We start from the raw sequence: 22,634 nt of genomic DNA on the forward strand, positions 1-22,634 counted from the left end.
CCCTCATAGGATACATGCCCACCCATGAACCAAAAGCCGGGGTGAAATGCCGTGGATGGGTTGGCCTAGCATGTGGTGGACTGGGTGTCAGGAAGGATTTAATTGTATAACTTCTGAGCATTTTCTAGCCCATAGCTAAGCCCTCAGTAAAAGTTATTTTTACTAATAATGAAGAGAGCATTATTGGGGTCAATTGCACATATACACCAGACTGTATGTCGATTGTCCTCTCTCTTTAACGTTTATCTTCAGTCTTCCTTTGGTCCAGGGGAACAATCTCTCTTCCCATCAGAATGGATGACAAGGCAGTGCACATGCTGGGATGGTCGTCCTGGGCTTGTTTGGTACGTGAGAATCAGCTCCACTGTTATGTGGAGGCAGAAATTAGGACATTTGACCAGGAAAGGGATGCTGAGTGTGGGCTGGGAAAGAGTAGGAATTGGGAATCAGGAGCAGAAACTTCAAAGTGCTATCAATTTTACTTTTGCTCTTTTCTGTCCCTGGTACTGTTTCTACCTTCACAAAAACTCATTGCGACAAGAAGTGTGGGGAGATGCTGTTACAACAATTAGAGGGGCATTTGAAACAAGTCATCCATCCAGGCATCCTTAGAACCCCATTCCATCTTTATGTATTTGGCAACTATCGAGGAAAGACCAGAAGTGAGGCTTTCACACCTATTTAGCACCTGGTTAAGCATCACTTGGCACCTGCCAAATGGGTCTCTAGTATTTAGGGGGAATTTGCACTGATTACTGTACTAATTAAGCAGAAGTCATTGCTACTCACAATCATTAGGCTAAATCGGTTTCTGGGGGAAAGTCTTGATAAGCAGCTGCCCAGTTGAAATGGATTCGGAGGCTCCCTGTGTACACAGGCTTGTGCACTGGCAGTTGTTCACACGTTGTCAGCCAGCACCAGCTGGATTCTTTTGAGCAGGTTCTTGATGATGGCTGAACGCAGGGATGGTTGGTGGTCTCAGAACTAGGTAACATAGGTTGTAGTCCTAAAAGGTGAGAGGCTCATATTTAATTGAGGTTAATAATACAAAGTACCGAGCTTGAGAGGCAAGTCCTGCATTGAGCAGACATTTCACATGTACTTTGCCTTTAACACTCTTTCCTTTTATTTCCTTTGCAAAAATGCTTTTGGGGTAGGCAATTCCCTGCCCCAGTGACTTCCTGCATTGCCCTGCAAGTCACTTAGAGCATTTTAGAGACTCAGTTGGTGACTAGGATATGTGTAGTAGGTTGTCTGAACTATGATTCTTAGGATTTATGTGAACTTAGTGTTTGCTGGGCTGGAGAAGGCAATGGCAAGCCACTCCAGTACTCTTGCCTAGAAAATCTCATGTACAGAGAAGCCTGGTGGGCTACAGTCCATGGGGTTGCTACTAGTCGGACACAACTGAGCGACTTCACTTTCACTTTTCACTTTCACACATTGGAGAAGGAAATGGCAACCCACTCCAGTGTTCTTGCCTGGAGAATCCCAGGGATGGCGGAGCCTGGTGGGCTGCCGTCTCTGGGGTTGCACAGAGTCAGACACGACTGAAGTGACTTAGCAACAGTAGCAGTGTTTGCTGGACAACCGTTTTTAGAGAGGAGGTGTGTGTGTGTGTGTGTGTGTGTGTGTGTGTGTGTTGGGACGGTATATAGCAATAGCCTTGACAGCCAACATGTTGGGAATGTTTGTAAGTATCTGAGGACCTTTTCTGTGAGCAAGAGAGTCTAATAAGAGACCAAGAACTCCTCAAATAACATTAGAAACTAGCACTTTTGAATCAAGACACAAACTGCATCTGAAGACTTCTCTTTCTTTCTTTTTAATAACAAAGCTACAAAGCTTTTAATAGAATGTTGTTTTGGAAGTCGAGGAATGTTGAACTTAGTGGGTATTGTGAAAAATATAATATGAAGAACCTGACCTGTATATATATATGGGGACAAATTTTACTACTTTCAGATAGGCTTGGAGACATTGTATTGGCTACTTCTGAGATGCTAATGTGCATATGAGGTCAGTGAATTTTCCTAACATGGTGCATAACTATATATCTGTATTCATCAGATTTTCCTGGAACTCTAAGGGAAGTTGCTTCCCAGGTGGTGCTAGTGATAAAGAACCCTCCTGCCAATGCAAGAGACAAAAGAGATGCAGGTTCAATCCTTGGGTTGGGAAGAGCCCCTGGAGAAGGACATGGCAACCCACTCCAGTATTCTTGCCTGGAGAATGCCATGGACACAGACCATAGGGTTGCAAAGAGTTAGACACGACTGAAGCGACCTAGCACGCAGTACTGAGGGAAATTGATTCTTTGTGTGTAGGAGTGAGATGGCTCCATATCATTAAACATCGTAGTGACATTTTGGTGTAATTACATCTCACTTTCTGGAAGGTCTGAGAAGGGGATTCAATTCGACCCCAATGGAAAATTTCAGACATGGGTGCAATCCCATAAAGCAAATACCCCTGCAATGAAAATCTCTACTTCTCCATGATTCACAATGGCCTGTTTATATCAGCAGCATTCAGTGAGGTGAAACTTTGTTGTAAATGAAAATGTGGACAGTCTTTTGGAGTTTATTCTAATGGGAAACTATGGCCAAAAATATTGAGGGAGTGGAGCAGTGAAGGAACACTAATTGAGGGAGGAGCTTCTGCAGGAAATGCTGAAAGAAGATTATTTGAGTGTTTAGTGGGGAGGTGAAACCAGGTGGAGACATAAACATGAGGACGTGGGCCCTTTCGAAAACGTGTACACATCTTGGAGTTCAATGCTCAATCCATTTTGTTTTTGAAGGGAAGGATGAGCCAGAAAAGCTGGATAATTTGGAATTCACAGGTAGCAGACATCAGGGTGACTTTTAAATACTGTCGTGCTAGGAGTTTTGATCCATTTAGCATAGTGTTTGGTACCTGCTAGATTATATTAAATAACACTGTGCATATAAAATAAGAATGGACACAAAGGTCCAGGGATAGGCCCATTTGATGGGAACCTTGCCATGGAGCATGTGGACTGTCTATACTTGGCCTGAGTTGGGGGATGGTGAGAGCATCAGGGGTTACATGTGCTCAGCCACTTCTCTATTTATGCTTTCCACTATAAACCTTATTTTCTATCTAATCCGCATGATCTCTTTGCTCCTTGGGAATTAGCGTCTTTTTCAAAATGAGGTTCAGGCTTTCCAGGCTCCTGCAATGGCAGAAGAACAATCTTCCTTCATGAGGAATAACAAGAAGAAATCTTTTCCCTGAAGCAGACGGACCGTAGCCTGTCAGCTGGAGAAAGGGTTGGGAAGGAGAGAAACAAGAAAAGTGGACAAAATCTTTCTTGATGCTGCAAAGAAGCTGACTTCCAGCATTTTCCTTTGAAAGGGATGCTGCTAATTAATGCTTTTCTCCCCGTTTCCATAAGCTTCCTAGAGCTGCTGGGCTATTTGGGACCGATTGGTTTTCTGCATGTTGTCAGGGAAAACAGAGATGGTGTTATTGAGGAAAGGAAGGTTCTCTCTGGCTCCTGAGGATGGAATGAGAGACATCCATGATGGGGAAGTGTGAACCAGTGGAGGGGTGCTTTATTGGTCAGCAGGAGAAGACTTGCCCAAGCTGTGGGCATAGAGGCTGGAGTGGGAGCAGCTCGTAACTGGATGTGTTGTCCATCCTTCAGCAGCGTCTAGTTTCATTGGCTATTTCCTCCAGAAAGTGCTCCCGAGAGCTGGCATGAGGGCCCTGGTCAGAGGCCTTCGCTGTGCCCTGCTGGGTTTGGTTAGGGAACACTTTCTTACTACTGTCCCTGAAGGCTGCCTAAGTAACTACAGGAAGGACTGATTTCTTTCACTGCTGGAAGGCAGCCTTCCTGCAGATGGAAGGTGGCAGCTCTTGATCCAAGGTATCGATTTGCTGCAGTCGATCTGCTCAAGTTGTAGAAAAACTCTGCACCATTGGCTAACTAAGGAAGCAGAGAGGAGGCTCAGCCAGGCCTCAAGTTGGGATGGGGTCAGACACGGGTGGAGCCTGCAGGTCCTCAGTAGCTCAAGTAAAAGGGTCTTTCTTCCTGACTCCACACGACTCCGTGGTTCCCACTTCAGTGAGGGAGTCCGATAGCCCTGGCTTCCAATCCCCCTTCCCTCAGGCACTAGCTCTGTGGACTTGGGTGGGCCCTTAACGTCTCCTCATTCATTTTTATATTCGCTAAAATTTTACTGGAGTTTTTACTACATGTGCCAGACACTGCACCAGGCCCTAGGGGTGACTGGTGAGCCTGAGAGCTCACCCCCAGCTATAAAATCCAGCCAACACTAGTCCCACTGTCTGGGGTTGCTGCCCGGGGAACACCAGGCTCAGTTCCTGGGAAATCTCTGCATCTTCCCATACCTGTGAGGCAGGTTTGGCTCTGTTTCAGTTCTGGATGTGTGAGATCTGCCAAAGGTACAGATGGGAGGCAGGCAGCCTGGCTTTCCTCACTAGCAGTTTAATTGGGAAAGAAACTTGGACCCAAGGTGTCCTCTCATGTTCTGTGAAAAGCACTATTTTGTCTTTCCTCAAAAGGAGTCTGGGAGCAGCCAGAAACTCTGGTAGGAGAACAGAGGGGCAGCTGTTGCCTGAGAGAAGCCCTGGCACAAATCACACAGATGCCAGGAAAGGAGGGCAGGTTTAACCAGAACATTAGGAAACTCCTGGCTTTTAGCCATTGACAACCTGCCAGGGAACTGGGTTGTGTTTCCTTTTCCTTTGCCTCCAAATCAGACACTTTTGAGCTGAAAACCCCAGTCCCTGCTCCTAACCCTTTCAAACAGAAATAAAGGCCAGTTATGAACCTCCAAAGGTGGCTCTTTAAATCTCTCTGTCTGTGCCTGCCTTCCCAGGGTGGCCACTGGCTGAGCTGGTCAACACTCCGGCCACAGCCTCTCCTGTACTGTCCGATGCCGTGACCATTTTCTGCTAGTTGCTGGGCATATTCCCAAATCACAGTTCCTTCCAGGTAGCCATGGCAGTTTAATGCAAGCAATAAGCTCTTCTTCCTCCTGAAACCTTACTAAAGTGACTGCCAATGTGGGGGGTAAATGTGATGAAGCCACTGGATAGAGGAAATGAGGGGAACTAGAGCAGCAGGAAAGATGTCCACACGTTCTTGGAGGATGGAAAGCAGTTGAAAGAGTTGCAACGGGCTCACCAGAAAGGGGGAAGCTACAGCCTCAGTGCCCAGAGAGAAGGGTGCGAGGAGAAGCATGCTGATGGCCCCAGGAGTGCAGCAGGGAGCCTGGGGGCAAGGGCTGAGCCAGGCTGTGGGTTGAAAATCTCTCTGGGTTCAGTCAGAGCCCCTGGTCCCTCCATACACCTGCAGAGAGGGGGTACAACACTTCTCCCCTCTAACACTCTCAATTTCTCTCTTTAAAAATTGGATCTGGAGAGGCTCAGGCCATGAGGAGATCATGTACAGCAGAGGGTGGAGATAACACTTAGGTCAACTATGGGGATCAATTACACGGCTTCTCTCTAATTACCTTCCCCTGCCCTGCCGCCCGGATGCTGGCATCCAGGGCTGAAACCCCTGCAGGAGAGGTGGCTTCCTTACAGATCCTGATGTTTGAGGACCCCATTAAACCTTAGAAGTCGGTAAGCCTGTCCTAGGCATTCAGAACTTCTCATTATTTTTATTTATTTAAACAAATAGCCAGGAAGTTAACTTGTCTTAACTTGAACTGTAAATGCCATCTCCCCTATGGTGGGCAGCAGCTGACACCTTAGTTCCGGACTTTAGCCTTAGCTGTGCTTGAAGTCTACTTGGTACACTGTGGCTCAGGGGGCAGCCAGAGACAGGTAGGAGTTTCTACACAGAGTTTAGGGTTTTCGCTTTCTGACTCTCTCCTCTTTGGATTGTCCTTCACTTTGTTGTTGCCCAGGACTTTGATTATTCAAGCAAGTCTAGGGGTTTCTCTGAGTATTTTGACCCTCTATGAGGTACAGACTGGAACTTGCTTTCAGGTTAGACGTTGTAACAGAATGAAAAATGGCCCAGTGCTTCCCAGTGTCAACTCTTTTCTACTATCTGGCTACTTCTGGTCACCATGCCCTGTCTTCAGGTAACTGTTGCATTTTGTTCAAGATTTATGAGTGGTTTTCTGCAGGAGCGTTGTTCTGATAAAAGCTGACAGAAAGTACTTTTTGGTAGTTACTAATATTTGCTAATTTTTATTCTGCCATCACTTTTCTCTGCCTTACTTTTAAATATGAGTTAGCAGCTAAGAATCAAGAGAGGTTGAGGGAAACATCTGGCATAAAAGATGGAGAAAGAAAATGAAACCACGGAAATGGAGGAAAGTTTGGAAAGGTGTTGCTCAGAGGAAACAGAGACACCGTCCAGAGCAGAACAGAACAGAAAAATAAATCCTTCACAATAATATTCTTAGAAAGATAAAAATATTTTACCTGCAAAACAAAAGAAGGCTGCTGTTTTAAAAAAGAATCCAAGAACAAGAAAGATGTAAGAAATTTAAAAATAGAGTTGTAGAAATATTCAATAGTGGGAGAAATCTCCCCTAAAACAGAAAGACACACAATCAGAAAGAAAATATAAGAATATTAGAGAGTCTAAGAAGGCCATCATCTGACTAACAAAAGATTTAGAAAGGGAGAATAGAGAAGATAGAGGGGAGGATATTATCAAATAACACAAGAAAATGTCCCAAACTGAGGGTTATGAGTATCCAGAGTCCAGATCAGGTTTGGCAGAAAACAGCACATGAGTCACGTTCACACTGTTACCTGTTTTGTAAATAGAATTTTACTGAAACACAGCCACACTCATATATTTACATATTTGTCCATGGCTGCTTTGCTAAAATGATGGAGTCGAGAAACTGTGACAGAACCTGAATGGCCAACAAAGCCTAGAATATTTGTTATCTCATTTGATATCTTATCTTACAGAAAAAGTTGGCCAATTCCTGCTCTGGATGAAAAGATTCTTGCATTGGCCAATACAACGAACATAAAAAGACCCAGATCAAGGACATTACTGTGAATTTTCTGAACATCAGAGATAAAGAGAAAATCCTAAAAGACTCCAGAGAGAGACGGTCACAGACAAAGGATTAGAACTCAGAGTGGGATTGAACTTCTCAAAAGTTACAGTGAAGGTTACAAGAAGACAGAGTGATAACTTCAAGATGTTGCAGGAGAAACAACTTTCAATCTGGAATTCAATCCAGTATAAGGATAGGATAAGATGTTTCCAGACAGCCTTGACTCAAAAATTGCATTTTTTGTCTTCTGTGGAGCTTATACTTCAGCATAGTATGGACGTAAACCAAGGAAGAGGAAACTATGGAGGCCTTCCTTATGGGACATCCTAGCATGACAGCTATGTTCCAGGCCTCTAACAGCAGCCGGTCTAGGCAGGAGTGAGAAGGTGGGGTGGGGAAGGGGTCTCCAAAGTACAGGGAACCAATGGCTTGTCTATGGCAGAGGAGAAAGCTTCCTTCTGCCCTCTACGTTCTGTGGCTGGCCTAAGAATGAAACTGACATAGGTAGTTTAACAGGAGAAAAACATGCAAATTTATTTAATATTTTTATATGTACATGGTAGTCTTCAAAAGAAAAATGAAGACCTAAAGAAGCCAATGCGCCCTAAAGGTTATATACTTATACAAAGCAAGATAAATTGTGGGGATGTGACAAGACAAAGGGACAGTCAACTATGGGACAGTGAATGGGGTATATGGCTGAGGGGGAGGAACTGATGAAAGCTAAGGATTATTTTAGTAATTTTGTTTGCGTGGGTCCATCCTGGTGGTAAGATTGTTCTCTTTCTGCTGTAGGCAGAGCACGTTTCTCATGGGAACTTCTAGGACCTGCTTTTAGGTAGAAAGGGGGAGCTGAAAGAACACTTTCCTACATCTGTTATTTCTCGAGTACTTTCAGCTCAAAATAATCAATATGCCAAAGCAGCAGATCCTGGGGCAGCATGCTCTGAATCACTTCATCTGTGTGTTGGGCCAGGCAGTGGAGAGGATTGAGAGTTTTCACAGACTGTTTGGCACTGGTTATACAATAAACTAAGTATATCACATACTCAAAAAATGCAATTATTTCAGGAAAAAAATTGTATGAGGAAAAAAATGTAATTACATTACTGATTCAGCAGTTAATAATATTTACATAATCTGCCAGGTGGCCCCAGTGGTTCCCCCTCCTGTCATGTGGCCCAGAACTCCCCCTTCTCCTGGTCCCTCCAGCCCTGGGGGAGGCAGGAGCTGGAGTTACTGATCTCGGTTTGCTCTTTCAGCAATTCTAACACTTTCCAACTAATATCCGGTATTAAATTTCCCTTTATTAAGTTATCTGGCATAGGTTCATGGAGTCTGACTGGTGCAGAAGTCAATTAATAATGTCTAAAATTGATAAATCAAGAAATAGCAATGTAAGCATCATGTTAAAAATATGGAAGTCAAAACAAAAAATCAGCGAAAGAGTTGAAGTGTTTACCAGTGCACTTGGACATGGGTGGGTAAGGGTAAGTGAAGTATTTTGGGGGAGATAAAGAAGTGAGGGGGAGTACTTCTCTGATGGCTCTGTGGGATGAAAAAATCTGCCTGCAACGCAGGAGACACAGGAAACGTGGCTTTGATCCCTGGGCTGGACAGATCCCATGGAGGAAGAGAAAGGCAACCACTCCAGTATTCTTGCCTAAAAAAGTCCCATGGACAGGGGAGCCTGGCGGGCTACAGTCCAAAGGGTCCCAAAGAGTCCCATGTGACTAAGCAACTGAACAGGCAGGCAAAGAAGTAGGGAGGACTATTTTTAGAAACAGGTTGATAACCTCTCTGGTTCTGAAACAAGGTTTTTTATACTTTGAAAGATAGAGATTATATAAAAGGGGTTTACCTGCTCTGTACAAGCAGAATTACTGAGCCCCTCCATCTACTTTTCTGGCCCTTCCCAGATGTTGATAGTGGTGGAGAACCTGTCTACCAATGCAGGAGATGTAAGAGATACGCGTTCAATCCCTAGGTTAGGAAGATACCCTGGAGAAGATGACGGCAACCTGCTCTAGCATGTTTGCCTGGAGAACCCCATGGATAGAGAGCCGGGAGGGCTACAGCCCATGGGGTTGAGAAAGGTCTGACTCCACTAAGTGACGTCACACACATCTGCTCTTCCACTCTCAGTCTGTCAGTGTGAGAGCCAAGAACAGCAGTCTCTCCAGGAAAGAGGAGAGAGGGAACCAGCTCCAAGGACCTGATGGTCCACCAGGGCATAACTGTAGAAACAGTTCAAACTGGCCCTATCCTATTTCGAACAAGATGCCAAGTTGTTTTTCAGAGACAGAACAGTCATGCTGGCAAAGTGCTGCACAGAGGGGAAAATTTGAACCTCAAATAACAACCAGAACCAAACTTTCCCACCCCTCTCTCTGTGTGCTAGGTCATGTGGGACTTTTTGTGGTCCCATGGACTGTAGCCCTCCAGGTTCCTTTGCCCATGGGATTCCCCAGGCAAGAATACTGGAGTGGGTTTCCATTTCCTCCTCCAGGGGGATCTTCATGATCTAGGGATCGAATCTGCATCTCCCACTGTGTCTCCTGCATTGCAGGTGGATTCTTTACCACTGAGCCACCTGGGAGGTCCCCCGCCCTCCACACAGAACCAAAGGCCAGGGGCAAGACCGGAAACTGAAAGCCTAATGCTTTCAGAAGTACAGGGCCTGTAGTCTAGGAACATCTTTTGCTAAAGGCCGCGTTACCGCATTTTACCATAAGTGGCCAAGTTCCAAAACCCTCGGATAGAAACCCGCCCCACCAGTTCTTTTGCATGCCTACCCTCTTCCCAAAGCCATAAATGTTTGACAGAACCCCAAATTGGAGAGACCAACTTGAGTCCTGTCTCCTTGCCAGTAGACTTCAAGGTAAAGGTCTTTCTTTTCTCAAAAACTGGTACCATAGTATTGGCTTCTGTGCCTCTGGGGCAGTGAGCCCTTGTAAGGAGAGGGAGGGAGACAGCTGGTCTAAACTGGATCTCCCATGGCAGGAATGGTCCAGAGGCTGGAGAAGCAGTAATGTCCATCCATCTGACTTCCAGGGGGCATGTTTTCCAGACTCATGCATGCTGTGATCCTCATGAACTATTGAGAAAAGGCAAGCTTCACACACCAGCCTTGTGTTAGCGACGTTAGGCAGATGGAAATAGAAAGGGACTGGTGTTCATATGTCCATGCCTGGTGACCAAGGCCCAGGAGGGAGGAGCATATGTGCCCAGAGTAGAACTCAGAGGGCACTCACCTCTGTAAACCCTTGGAGTTTACAAGACAACCCTCTTGTAAACAGAAGCACCCATCTCCCCCTGATGCTCAGAAGCACTAAGAAGGGAGCTATACCTCCTGTTGCTTGGACTTTGATGGACTCAAACAAGTATCTGTTGAGTGCTTTCTATGTGCCAGGCCCTGTCCAGAGACATAGGGCTCATGGGACAAAGTCCTTGGTCTTATTTTATTTCTCTCAAATTGATTTCAGTGACTTTTGTTTTACTATCCTCTCTTTGAAAGGTTGCCTTTCATCTAATTAACCTCATTGGCTGACTCTAGGTCACAAGCCCTCAAAGGTAAAATAATGTAAGTCAGATAAACTTCTGACCTCATCAATAATGACCATTTACTGGTGGTACATGCCAAACATCCTGTCAAACTCCCTATGTATCTAATTTAATGTAATAACTTGGGTCTATCTGAGTCCACAGCCCTGTCCTGGGTCATTTACCATCACTCAGATACTAGTATCTTAAAAGCTTAATTTACTTTCCAAAAAAAGATACCTCAGGTTCAGCCAGCAGAGGGTTATCTTATAATCCACATCTCTAGGGGAAGGACAATTTTTAAGCATTCTTTCTCTCAAGGGAGTTTTTCGGCTGTCCTTTAGATCAAGTATGGCTTAAATAGCAGTATTGTTAAAATATTCTCTTTCAAATGTTAAGATATTCCCTTTCAAACTTTGGTCCCTCATTTACCCAAGTCTCCAGAAAGTGCCTTCTGGGCTGGCATCAACCTTTAACATGTTAATACACAAGGGACACAGTCAATGGAATTCAGTTTTTCACAGATGAGAGTGGGGAGGGGGGCAGATGGAACAGGACAAGGTCTGAGTCTCATGCAAAATGTCCCCATGTTTACTACGACAGAACTTAGTCCATCTCTAGGAACAGTTGCAGAGATATCCCTGGGAGGAAAAACATGCTAATTTCTCATTTAAATTACCAGTCTGCTCTTTAATTCAAGTAAAATGTCACCAGTATGCTGGATGCTTTATAAGATCCATCACAGAGAATTGCTCTAGCCATCAAGGGATTTTCATCAAGGAAAGAAAAGACATTCTGGGCCACAGAGGGTCAGAGAAATGAAACAGAGAAGGAGAAGGGCACTTGAACTCTTCTCCCTATGTCAGAGATGAAAGAGACTGAACCCTGATTTACCTTTCTTCTCCTTTATAGAGTCTCCTTCCATGGGTAGAGAGAGGATGGAGCAGGAGTGATGCTTCCTTTCTCTTAGTGTGCACACACTCACCTCAAAATCAGACCTTCAGTTGTCAGCACTTACAAGGTGGGTAAAACCCACTCAGGCTCTTCCAGACTCTCTTATAGCCAATTTCCTCTGCTGCCCAGTTATCTCAGGAATTTGTAAGGGAAGTCAGCTCTTTTTGAGCGATTGTCCCTGCTCATTCTCTGATGAAGAGGAAGATGGCCAAGTCTTGATGGCACTGATTTGATCGGAGTCTGCTAGAATAAGTTGTTTTGCTGCTATGCTTTTCTATGCTATTGGTGGTGGCTTCAGCTCTCACCTGGGTACCAGTTTACTTGAATATGTAGTTATGCCAGGTATATGTGTCTCTTAAGAGTACTTACTGAAAGGAATAGAGGACCCTTGTTAAAGAATATATCTTCTTTAAAAAGGTAAAATTATGATCATACAAATATAGAATGAACACATGCCAATGATTTTATTTAACTCATTAATTAAAGAGGGCACAAGTAAGATATTACAACCAATTCAATGGGTAATTCAGAGAACAGAAACAGGTAGAAGCCATCAGGAATACTAAAATGAATTTGCTTAGTAGAGCAAAAATGTGGGAGATCAGTTGCACCTCTGCCAGACAAAATTAATTTGTATATTTATGGACAAGAATCATGTGCCTTGCTGACAGTTCCATCGAATTTACAGAGTTGTAAAATAGTTCAACCACACTGAAAAATGACCCCACAGAATCCGATGACCTGGAGAGTATATTGTTGTTGTTCAGTTGTTCGGTTGAGTCTGATTCTTTGAGACCCCATGGACTGTAGCACGCCAGGCTTCCCTGTCCTTCACCACTTCCTGGAGTTTGCTCAAACTCATGTCCACTGAATCAGCGATGCCATCCAACTGTCATCCTCTGTCATCCCCTTATCCTCCTGCCTTCAATCTTTCCCAGCATCAGGGTCTTTTCAAATGAGTCAGTTCTTTGCATCAGGTGGCCAAAGTATTGGAGCTTCAGCTTCAGCATCAGTCCTTCCAATGAATATTCAGGACTGATCTCCTTTAGAATGGACTGGTTGGATCTCCTGGCAGTCCAAGGGACTCTCAAGAGTCTTCTCCAACACCACAGTTCAAAAGCATCAATTCTTCAGTGCACAGCTTTCTTTATGATCCAACTCTAACATCCACACATGACTACTAGAAAAACTATAGCTTTGACTATACAGATCTTTGTAGGCAAATTAATATTGCTACTTTTTAATAAGTTTGTCATCGCTTTTCTTCCAAGGAGCAAACGTCTTTAATTTCATGGCTGCAGTCACCATCTGCAGTGATTTGGAGCCCAAGAAAATAAAGTCCATTACTGTTTCTATTGTTTCCACATCTATTTGCCATGAAGTGATGGGACCAGATGCCATGATCGCCATTTTGTGAGTGTTGAGTTTTAAGATACCTTTTTCATGCTCCTGTTTCACCTTCATCAAGAGGCTCTTTAGTTCCTCTTCACTTTCTGCCATAAGGGTGGTATCATCTGCCTATCTGAGATTATTGATATTTCTCCTGGCACTCTTGATTCCAGCTTGTACTTCATCTTGCAGGTATTTTACATGATATACTCTGCATATAAGTTAAATAAGCAGGGTGACAATATACAGCCTTGATGTACTCCTTTCCTGATTTGGAGACAGTCCATTGTTCCAGGTCCAATTCTAACTGTTGCTTCTTGACCTGCATATATAGATTTCTCAGGAGGCAGGTCAGGTGGCCTGGTATTCCCATCTCTTGAAGAATTTCCCAGTTTGTTGTGATCCACACAATCAAAGGTTTTATTATAGTCAACGAAGCAGAAATAGATATTTTTCTGGAATTCTCTTGCTTTTTTTATTATCCAAGGGATGTTGGCAGTTTGATCTCTGTTTTCTCTGCCTTTCCTAAATCCAGTTTGAATATCTGGAATTTCATGGTACACATACTGTTTAAGCCTGGCTTGGAGAATTTTGAGCATTACTTTGCTAGCATGTGAGATGAGTACAATTGTGCGGTAATTTGAATATCCTTTGGCATTGCCTTTCTTTGGGACTGGAATGAAAACTGACTGTTTCTGGTCCTGTGGCCACTGCTGAGTTTTCCAAGTTTGCTGGCATATTGAGTGCAGCACTTTAACAGCATCATCTTTTAGAATTTGAAATAGCTCAGCTGAAATTGCATCAGCTCCACTAGCTTTACATGTAGTGATGCTTCCTAAGGCCCACTTGACTTCACACTCCAAGATGTCTGGCTCTAGGTGAGTGATCACACCATTGTGGTTATCTGTGTCACTAAGATCTTTTTTGTATAGTTCTTCTGTGTATTCTTGCCACCTCTTCTTAATAAATTCATTAGACAATGCCTAACTTTGCTTTGAAGACAAGTGGTCCATTTTAAAGTGTTTTAGATTTTTGCCTTTATCTGACTGTGGCTTAAATCAGTGGGGCATTTATATGTCTCACGTGTGAAGAATCCTGGAGAAGCAGTCCTTGGTTAGTACAGTGGTTTTTAAGGGCATTAGAACCAGTCTCCTCCTATGTTTTGCTTTTCATTCTTAGTTTTACCCCTGTGGTTTCAAGATGGCAGATAGTCTTCCAGGCAGCACTTTCTGAATTCAGGCAGGAAGACTTCTAATTCTTCTCCTTTTGAGATTTTCTCTGCATATTTGGAAAGGGGAGACCTCCTCAGGGATCATATAGCTACCCCTACCTGTAAGGGAGACTGCGGAGGTAAGTGTTCTGACTTTTGCAGCATATAGCCTGAGAAAACAAGGGGAAAGGGGCACCCGGTGGGTTTGGGGGCAGCCAATCTCTATCTGCTGTATTGTACCAAATCCCTCATTCATAGTTTAAAATGGGGATCCTAAAAATGATTTCTTTAGTTATTACTATACGTAAACTTTTACTTACGACTTTAAAGACATTTACTTAGTTACATGCAGCTAATTACAAGCCTAATGGTAAGAGCTTAAATGTAAAAACTCAACCTGCTACTGGGAGGCTTATGAACTAGAGCTCCAAGTTCAAAAGATTCCTCAGGCAGGAAGCGATGTTCGGAAAGAAAGGCCCAAGAAACTGAGCCTGATTTTTTTCCTTCATTCTTATTTTTGTTATGAGTGAAAGTTGAATCTGAAAATCTGACAGCTCGCGGCTTCTGTGATGGCATTTGTAGCCATGGAATATTTGAAGTGCTGTGTTTGATCCAAGAAGGTTATTCTTCTGTGCTTTTTCTCTTAGATTGTCTATTCTTTTTGAGAGGAGGCAGACTTGGATGTGTGAGGAGCATAGGTAGTGCTCTGGACATCCTGACCTATCACTGGAGTACTTTGTCCTCCACTTTGGGGATGTAAGACTCAATCCCATTGACTTGTGTCACCACCACTGTCTACGTCCCCATTTCTATTCTGTAATCCTGCCTCTGCCAGCTATGAGTGGGCCAGGGGTACAGATAGATCATCTTTGGTAACTGGTTTTGCATTCCAAAATGTCCCCAAAATGTCTCAAATGACATTTGACATTTGGATGGGATTTTAACTAGAATTTGTGGCTTCCCAGGTGGCACAGTGGTAAAGAACCACCTGCCAATGTAAACGCCACAGGAATTGTGGGTTTGATCCTTGGGTCTGGAAGATCCCTTGGAGGAAGAAGTAGCAACCCACTCCAGTGTTCTTTCTGGGACAATCCCATGGACAGAGGAGCTTGGCAGGCTACAGTCCATGGGGTCTCAAAGAGTTGGACATGACGGAGCGACTGAACACGCATTAACTATGATTTACTGAGTGTTATTATTTAGCTATCTGGATATCTAACCCCACATCTTACACTGTCCATCCCATTTCACTTGGGGAAGTAGTAAGAATTGTCAAACCATGGACGTCTAGATGTGCAATTCCCTTCTATCTTGAAGGCTGGACCATCATCCCTGGCTGGTGTGACCTACAATAATTCTTTTTCTCTTTACCCATCTGTCTCATTTCACTCAGGCTGTTATAATAAAATACCATAGACTGGATGGATTATAAACAACAGAAATATATTTCTCACAGTTCTGGAGGCTGGGAAGTCCAAGATTATGGTGCTAACTGGTTCAGGGTCTGCGATGGTCATCTTTTTGCCCTGTCCTCATTCAGCAGAAGAGGTAGGGGATCTTTCTAGGGTCTCTTTATCAGGGCATTAATCCTATTCAGGAGGACTCTGTTCTCATGTTCTAATCACCTCCCCATGGCCCCATCTCCTAATACCATCACAATGGGGGCTAGGTTTCAACATATGAATTTTGTGGGGCCACAAATGTTCAGTCTATGTTAGGTTCATTGGCTGAGGCTTTGTAAATTAGGCTGACAAAAGACTGATTAACAAGAGAAAACAAACATTATTTACCAGCATCTGAACTGATTGAATACAAGGGAACACTTAGCAATGGGTAACTCAAAGATATGGTTAGAACATAGGCTTATATAGCATTTATCAAAAGAACAGTAAGTTTTTAACAAATTGACAAGGCAAAGGAAAAGGACTGAGCTTGTAGGGTGGCAAATTCTGGGAAGGCATACATGGAAACAGTATTTGCCTTCCACAATGAAAACAGTGACAGACTTTATTTTCTTGGGCTTCAAAAATCACTGGATGACTGCAGCTGTGAAATTAAAATATGCTTGCTCCTTGGAAGAAAAGCTATGACAAACCTACAATATACTAAAAAGAAGAGACATCACTTTGCCGACAGAGGTCCGTCTAATCAAAGCTATGATTTTTCTAGTAGTCATCTATGGATGTGAGAGTTGGACCATAAAGAAGGCTGAGTGCCGAAGAATTGATGCTTTTGAATTGTGGTGTTGGAGAAGACTCTCGAGAGTCCCTTGGACTGCCAGGAGATTCAACCAGTCAATCCTAAAGGAAATCAACCCCGAATGTTCACTTGAAGGATTGATGTTGAAGCCGAAGTTTTAATACTTTGGTCACCTGATGTGAGGAGCCGACTCATTGGGAAAGACCCCAATGCTGGAAAGATTGAAGTCAGGAGAAGGGGATGACAGAGGACAAGCTGGTTGGATGGCATCACTGACACAGTGGACATGAGTTTGAGCGAACTCCAGGAGACGGTAAAGGACAGGGAAGCCTGGCGTGCTGCAGTCCATGGGGTTGCAAAGAGTCCGACACGACTAAGTGACTGAACAACAACAACAAAATACATGCAGAAACTAAGTGACGCTAAGGGCTGATATCTGCATCGTTTGTATGTTGATTCCGTTGATGCCGTCTCTGTGTTGATGAGGGTCTAGAGTTGTCTCTGGTAATTAACATTTGTCCTTCTTTGCTGGGTCAGAGGACACCTTTACAGATTCACCTTTACACTTTCTTTTAGACAGACAGTGGAAGGACCAAGAGTTTTTCTTGTATCTGCTTCTTTTCAATTGCTTTCACTCAGCATGATCCTTATGCTGAAGTGACATATTTATGGGTTCTATATTCTCTTTGAGGGCTTCCCTGGTAGCTCAGCTGGTAAAGAATCCACCTGCAGTGCAGGAGACCCTGGTTTGATTTCTGGGTTGGGAAGTTCCCCTAGAGAAGGGAGACTTTCTACTCCAGTATTCTTTGGCTTCCCTGGTGGCTCAGATGGTAAAGTATCCACCTACAATGTGGGAGACCGGGGTTTGATCCCTGGGTTGGGAAGATTCCCTGGAGGAGGAACTGGCAACCCACTCTAGTATTCTTACCTGGAGAATCCCCATGGCCAGAGAAGCCTGGCGGGTCACTGTCCATGGGGTTGCAAAGAGTCTGACCCAAGTGAGCAACTGAACACAGCACAGCACAGCATTCTACTTCAGACTCATGATATTACGAATGGTCTCCTCTATGGAAAAACCACCGTCTTTGTTCTTAATGCTCCTTCTAAGTGATCCTCACCAGCTCCCAGTTTTACTTTCAACTGTCTCATTTCCTCCTGTTTTTATATGACTGTTTTTCTCCTCGCCTTTCTCCTGTGCCTTTCTTGTCTTAGTATCAATTTCTCTGTTTTGTTTTGTTTTTTAGCTCCTCTCCCTTTTCTGATCCTTTTTCTTCCTCTCAGTGAGAAAGTCTCTTCATTTCCTCACAGACTGCAACTAGGAGGACCATGTCCTCACAAAACAAACTCCTCATATCTGGAAATTCCAGAAATGGAATTTTTTTTTTTTTTTTTTACCTCAAAACATCTATGGCCACAGCTGGTGACAGAGGCCTGCAGGGATCCAAACATTGCAGTTCAAAGGCTGTCTGCTGATTAGCACCCAAAAGAGAGACCAGGGAAAATAAACCACAGGGCTTTTAACCTTTTTTTGTAGGGGTCAAAAATACAAATTTCCATGTCCATTTTGACAAATAATGTGGAGTTGGAAAACCGTGGCTCTCTGAAAACTGTCAGCACCAGTGTAGCTAAGAGAAAAGAAGAGCTGCTGAGTAGAGAAGCCCCTGGGCAGCTATTGTCACCACAGAGCTGGGGCAGATAGTGTTGGCTGAGGGTTGCCTCTGAGGCACTCAGGGGCAAACTGGGAGTAAATGTGTTTGGGAATAATAGGAAATTCCTGATTGTCCTCTCTCTGAATGTGGGTAATATAAAGGGCCCTGAACCCAAACTGAGATGCGGTTCTAGTCTTGGCTTTGTCTCTGACAAGACATGTGATCTTACCTTCTGTGATCTCTCTGGGCCTTACTTTTTAAAAATTATTCAATCTACAGTCTTCCAGTTCATTTCCAGCTCCCAAAACATGATTCTGTAATATCCTAGGGGTTTCTGTTCTCAGTGAATTATACCAACAGAACCCCACTGAGGAGCAAGACTGGTGCTCAAAAGGTATGTTTAACAGGACAGGCATTGAACTTGCAGCACAAGTGTCACATTCAGGAGTAGCAGTGCTTTGTATCTGGCCTCACAAAAGGTCTTTATTATTAAGCCAGACTAGAATATCCCATAGCGTTTCTCGTGTGTCCTTGGAGAGACAGAGGTAAAGAGCTAAAACAACTTCAGAAAGCAAACTTCAAAAGACATAAGACAGTATAAAGGGCTTCATCTCTTACCTTTTATTCCCCACCTCCTCAAATTTAAAAGCAGAGGCTTGTCTCTCGGATAGCAGACTCATAGCTGACACAGAAATCATGAACCTTAAAGAGCAGACACTTCCACATTGTTGGCTGGTTTAGGGAAATGTCAGTGGACAAAAGGGAGACCCTGATGTTATGATTGTGGATTGTTGAAGCAGAGAATAGATGAAAATATGTCTTTAAACTGCAAGATAAGCAAAAAGTTCCTCTCTTTGACTCAAATAGTGCTATAGTTCCTGACAACCATAGCAATAATAATTATAATTACTAGCCACGATTTATTGAGAGCTGGTGCTAGATAGAACATTTAAATGCTTTCCACATTTGATGTTAACAATTGCCCTCTCAGGTAGGTAATACTATTATAAACGAAGAAACCAAGGCTCAGAGAAGTTATTTGCTCAGCTGAGAAAGTCAAGGTGTCCGGATTTGCATTCAGATCTGTAGGTGAGATTTGTAGCAATGGAATATTGGAAACGTTGCATCTGATCCAGGAGCAGTTATTCTCCACTGCTCTCACCTGCTTTGCTTAGGTGTCTCTAATTCTTATCAGATGCTTTGGCCTCACTCAGCACAACTGCTGCCATTGCTGTTTTAACTGTGGGTGCAGAATTTCACAAACATTTCTTCTAGAACCCTGGAGTTCCATAAAAATACACTGGGGTTCGGGAGGGGCACTTTGCCAGTTGAAGTAGCTTCCAGGTGCCTCTGTGAAGTCACTGGCTTCTCCCAATTCCCACTTTAAGTTTGTGAATAGTTCATTTTTTTCCCTTTGAATTCAAATCATTTTTTTCTTTCCCTCTCCAAATTACATTCTCATCTTTCTTTCTAATGCAATTAGTGTCTGTTCCAGAAAGCTAAATCTGCAAGTGTTTCTGGCTAAAGCAGAAAATTCATTATATTTGTTTAATTGTAACCCAGATAGGAAACAACATGAGGATGAGATTTTTATTACAATTCCCATCCACCCTACATCTCTAATCCCATTGTCCTAGTTTTCTGCTTAACCCTATATGGTTGTGCAGAGCTCCCTCAGGAAGGGCAGGGCAGGACGAAGGGTTTAGGATGATTGACTGGGCAGGATGTGGATATTCCTGGGTTGTTGGTTATGGTGCCATCAAAATATTATCCCCAGTTCCTAGAAATTGAGAGTTTCAACAGACTTGTCTCTGTGGTGTTTTCCATTTTTGAATAGGAATTTTTTTAGCAACAAAGGAAGAAGAAACGTGTTCCTGTCACATGTATTCACTGAGCTATGGTTTGGATTTGAGTGTGCAAGTAGATGTGATGTGTACCAGCCAGACTCTCAAGGGCAAATGGGTCAAACTCAAGTGTTCATTAGCAACAATTAGGTGACACAGCCAAGCAGAAGTGCCCTGAGTCAGGGAAACTTTGGAGATGGATGAAGACCATGGAGGCACACAGCCCTTCTTGGGAGCAGTCCCTACTCAGCCCAGGTGATAAATGTCTTTTGAAATTACAGGGTCAACATCACCAGATCTTTCAGTTTTTAGAGAGGAATCAGAAATACAAAAATTTACATGAAACTTCTCAGTTTTTTATGTTGGTAATTAATTTTACAAACTGAAAACTACTATGTTGAGGAAAATCACTAGATGGGATAAACAAAGACTTGTCCCTGTAAGCTGCCATTTTGCAATCTCTATTCTAGAACTTTATTGAGTGGAGGTAGAACCAGGATGTGGGTAAAGAGATGAGAAAAGCATTAGACCTTTTAAGGTTTCAGAGCCATTGGATGATGTCAGCCTTCCTCCAACATCAGAGCTCCAAGACTGAATTGAATGCCTGATGTTCTTGAGCAGAGGCTGGAAGGCCATGCGCTGGGGGTGTTGTAAATAGAGTGTCCATTGGAATGGGCTCATCTTTGACTTTCTTCAGCTTCCAAGTTCCATGATTTTATGCAACCAAGAACTAGATGCTATGAGAGTTAAATAGAGGGACAGGTGACTTCAGTTGTAGAAATCCAAGTTGGGGTATGTATGTTGTAGCCCAGGAATGTTAAAAGCCCCACAAAGGAAACAGCTGGAGTGTGGGTTTAGTAAACTGTCTTCAAAAGAGAATTGAGAGCTTTTTAGCCATGATCTCAAAACTGGGTCAAGTCAACACTTGTGAAATATTGTATTATTCTGAAGCACAGAGAAACCCCAGTCACGTTCCAAGGTCACCACCTTAGAAGGCAGGATTTACCACCAGGCAGTGTGGTTCCGGAGTCATGTGAGAAAAGGCTAGAAAAGTCAGTGCAGGATCTGCTCAAGGAGGGAGGCACTTGAAAATCAAACAAAGGGGCTTGGGCTTTCTTTATCAGGTGACCACAACCTCAGTGATAGAGGGACACAGTAGGACAAGAACAAGTTTATAGAAGGATATACAGTGGGAGGAAGGGGCCTTGGTGGTTGTGAAGCTGTCATCCTTGCTAAACTGTTTATAATTTTTTATCTCCACATAAATCTTTTTAACCTCTTTCTTTGGGTGATCCCTTCTTCCACTAAGATATGCGTGGTCTGTATGGGTCCTTTGGGGAGAGGCTGTGGCAATGTGGATGCAACTTTTATAGACAAAGGGTAAGGGATATTTACTAATTTGTCAGTATCACATATTTTAAATTTCTCTTTAGAACATCTTGAGCACAGACATATTATTGCAGTCTTGGAGCTCTCCTTCTGTTTTCTTTCATGATCCCCACTGTTTTTGAACATAAATTGGATTTATCCAATAGAAGACTGGGCTTCCCTGGTGGCTCAGCGGTAAAGAATTCACCTACCAATGAAGGAGACGTGGGTTTGGTCCCTGGGTCAGGAAGATCCCCTGGAAAATGAAATACAACACCCTTCAGTATTCTTGCCTGGAAAATCCTGTGGACAGAGGAGCCTGGCAGGCTACAGTCTATGGGGTCACAAAGAGTTGGACATGACTGAGCGACTAAACAACAATGGGAGACTACAAATTCAAGCCTCTTTAGTTCCCACTATCTATGCTAAACCCCCATATTCATCAGTTCATTTCAGTTGCTCAGTTGTGTCCAACTCTTTGTGACCCCATGAACCGCAGCACGCCAGGCCTCCCTGTCCATCACCAACTCCTGGAGTCTACCCAAACCCCTGTCCATTGAGTCGGTGATGCCATCCAACCATCTCATCCTCTGTTGTCCCCTTCTCCTCCTGCCTTCAATCTTGCCTAGCATCAGGGTCTCTTCAGATGAGTCAGTTCTTCGCATCAGGTGGCCAAATTATTGGAGTTTCAGCTTCAACATCAGTCTTTCCAATGAACACCCAAGACTGATCTCCTTTAGGATGGACTGGTTGGATCTCCTTGCAGTCCAAAGGACTCAGGAGTCTTTTCCAACAACACAGTTCCAAAGCATCAATTCTTCGGTGCTCAGCTTTCTTTATAGTCCAGCTCTCACACACCCATACATGACTACTGGAAAAACTAGCCTTGACTGGACGGACCTTTGTTGGCAAAGAAATGTCTCTGCTTTTCAATATGCTGTCTAGGTTAGTCATAACTTTCCTTCCAAGGAGTAAGCGTCTTTTAATTTCATGGCTGCAATCACTATCTGCAGTGATTTTGGAGCCCCCAAAATAAAGTCAGCTACTGTTTCCCCATCTATTTGCCATGAAGTGATGCCATGATCTTCGTTTTCTGAATGTTGAGCTTCAAGCCAACTTTTTCACTCTCCTCTTTCACTTTCATCAAGAGGCTCTTTAGTTCTTCTTCACTTTCTGCCATAAGGGTGGTGTCATCTGCCTATCTGAGGTTATTGATATTTCTCCCGGCAATCTTGATTTCAGCTTGTGCTTCTTCCAGCCCAGCCTTTCTCATGATGTACTCTGCATATAAGTTAAATAAGCAGGGTGACAATACACAGCCTTGACATACTCCGTTTCCTATTTGGAAACAGTCTGTTGTTCCATGTCCAGTTCTAACTGTTGCTTCCTTACCTGCATACAGGTTTCTCAAGAGGCAGGTCAGGTGGTCTGGTATTCCCATCTCTTT

This window comes from Moschus berezovskii, chromosome 9 (assembly GCF_049115385.1).
Source record: "Moschus berezovskii isolate FMDL1 chromosome 9, NW_MosBer_1.0, whole genome shotgun sequence".
NCBI classification, from domain to species: Eukaryota; Metazoa; Chordata; class Mammalia; order Artiodactyla; family Moschidae; genus Moschus; species Moschus berezovskii.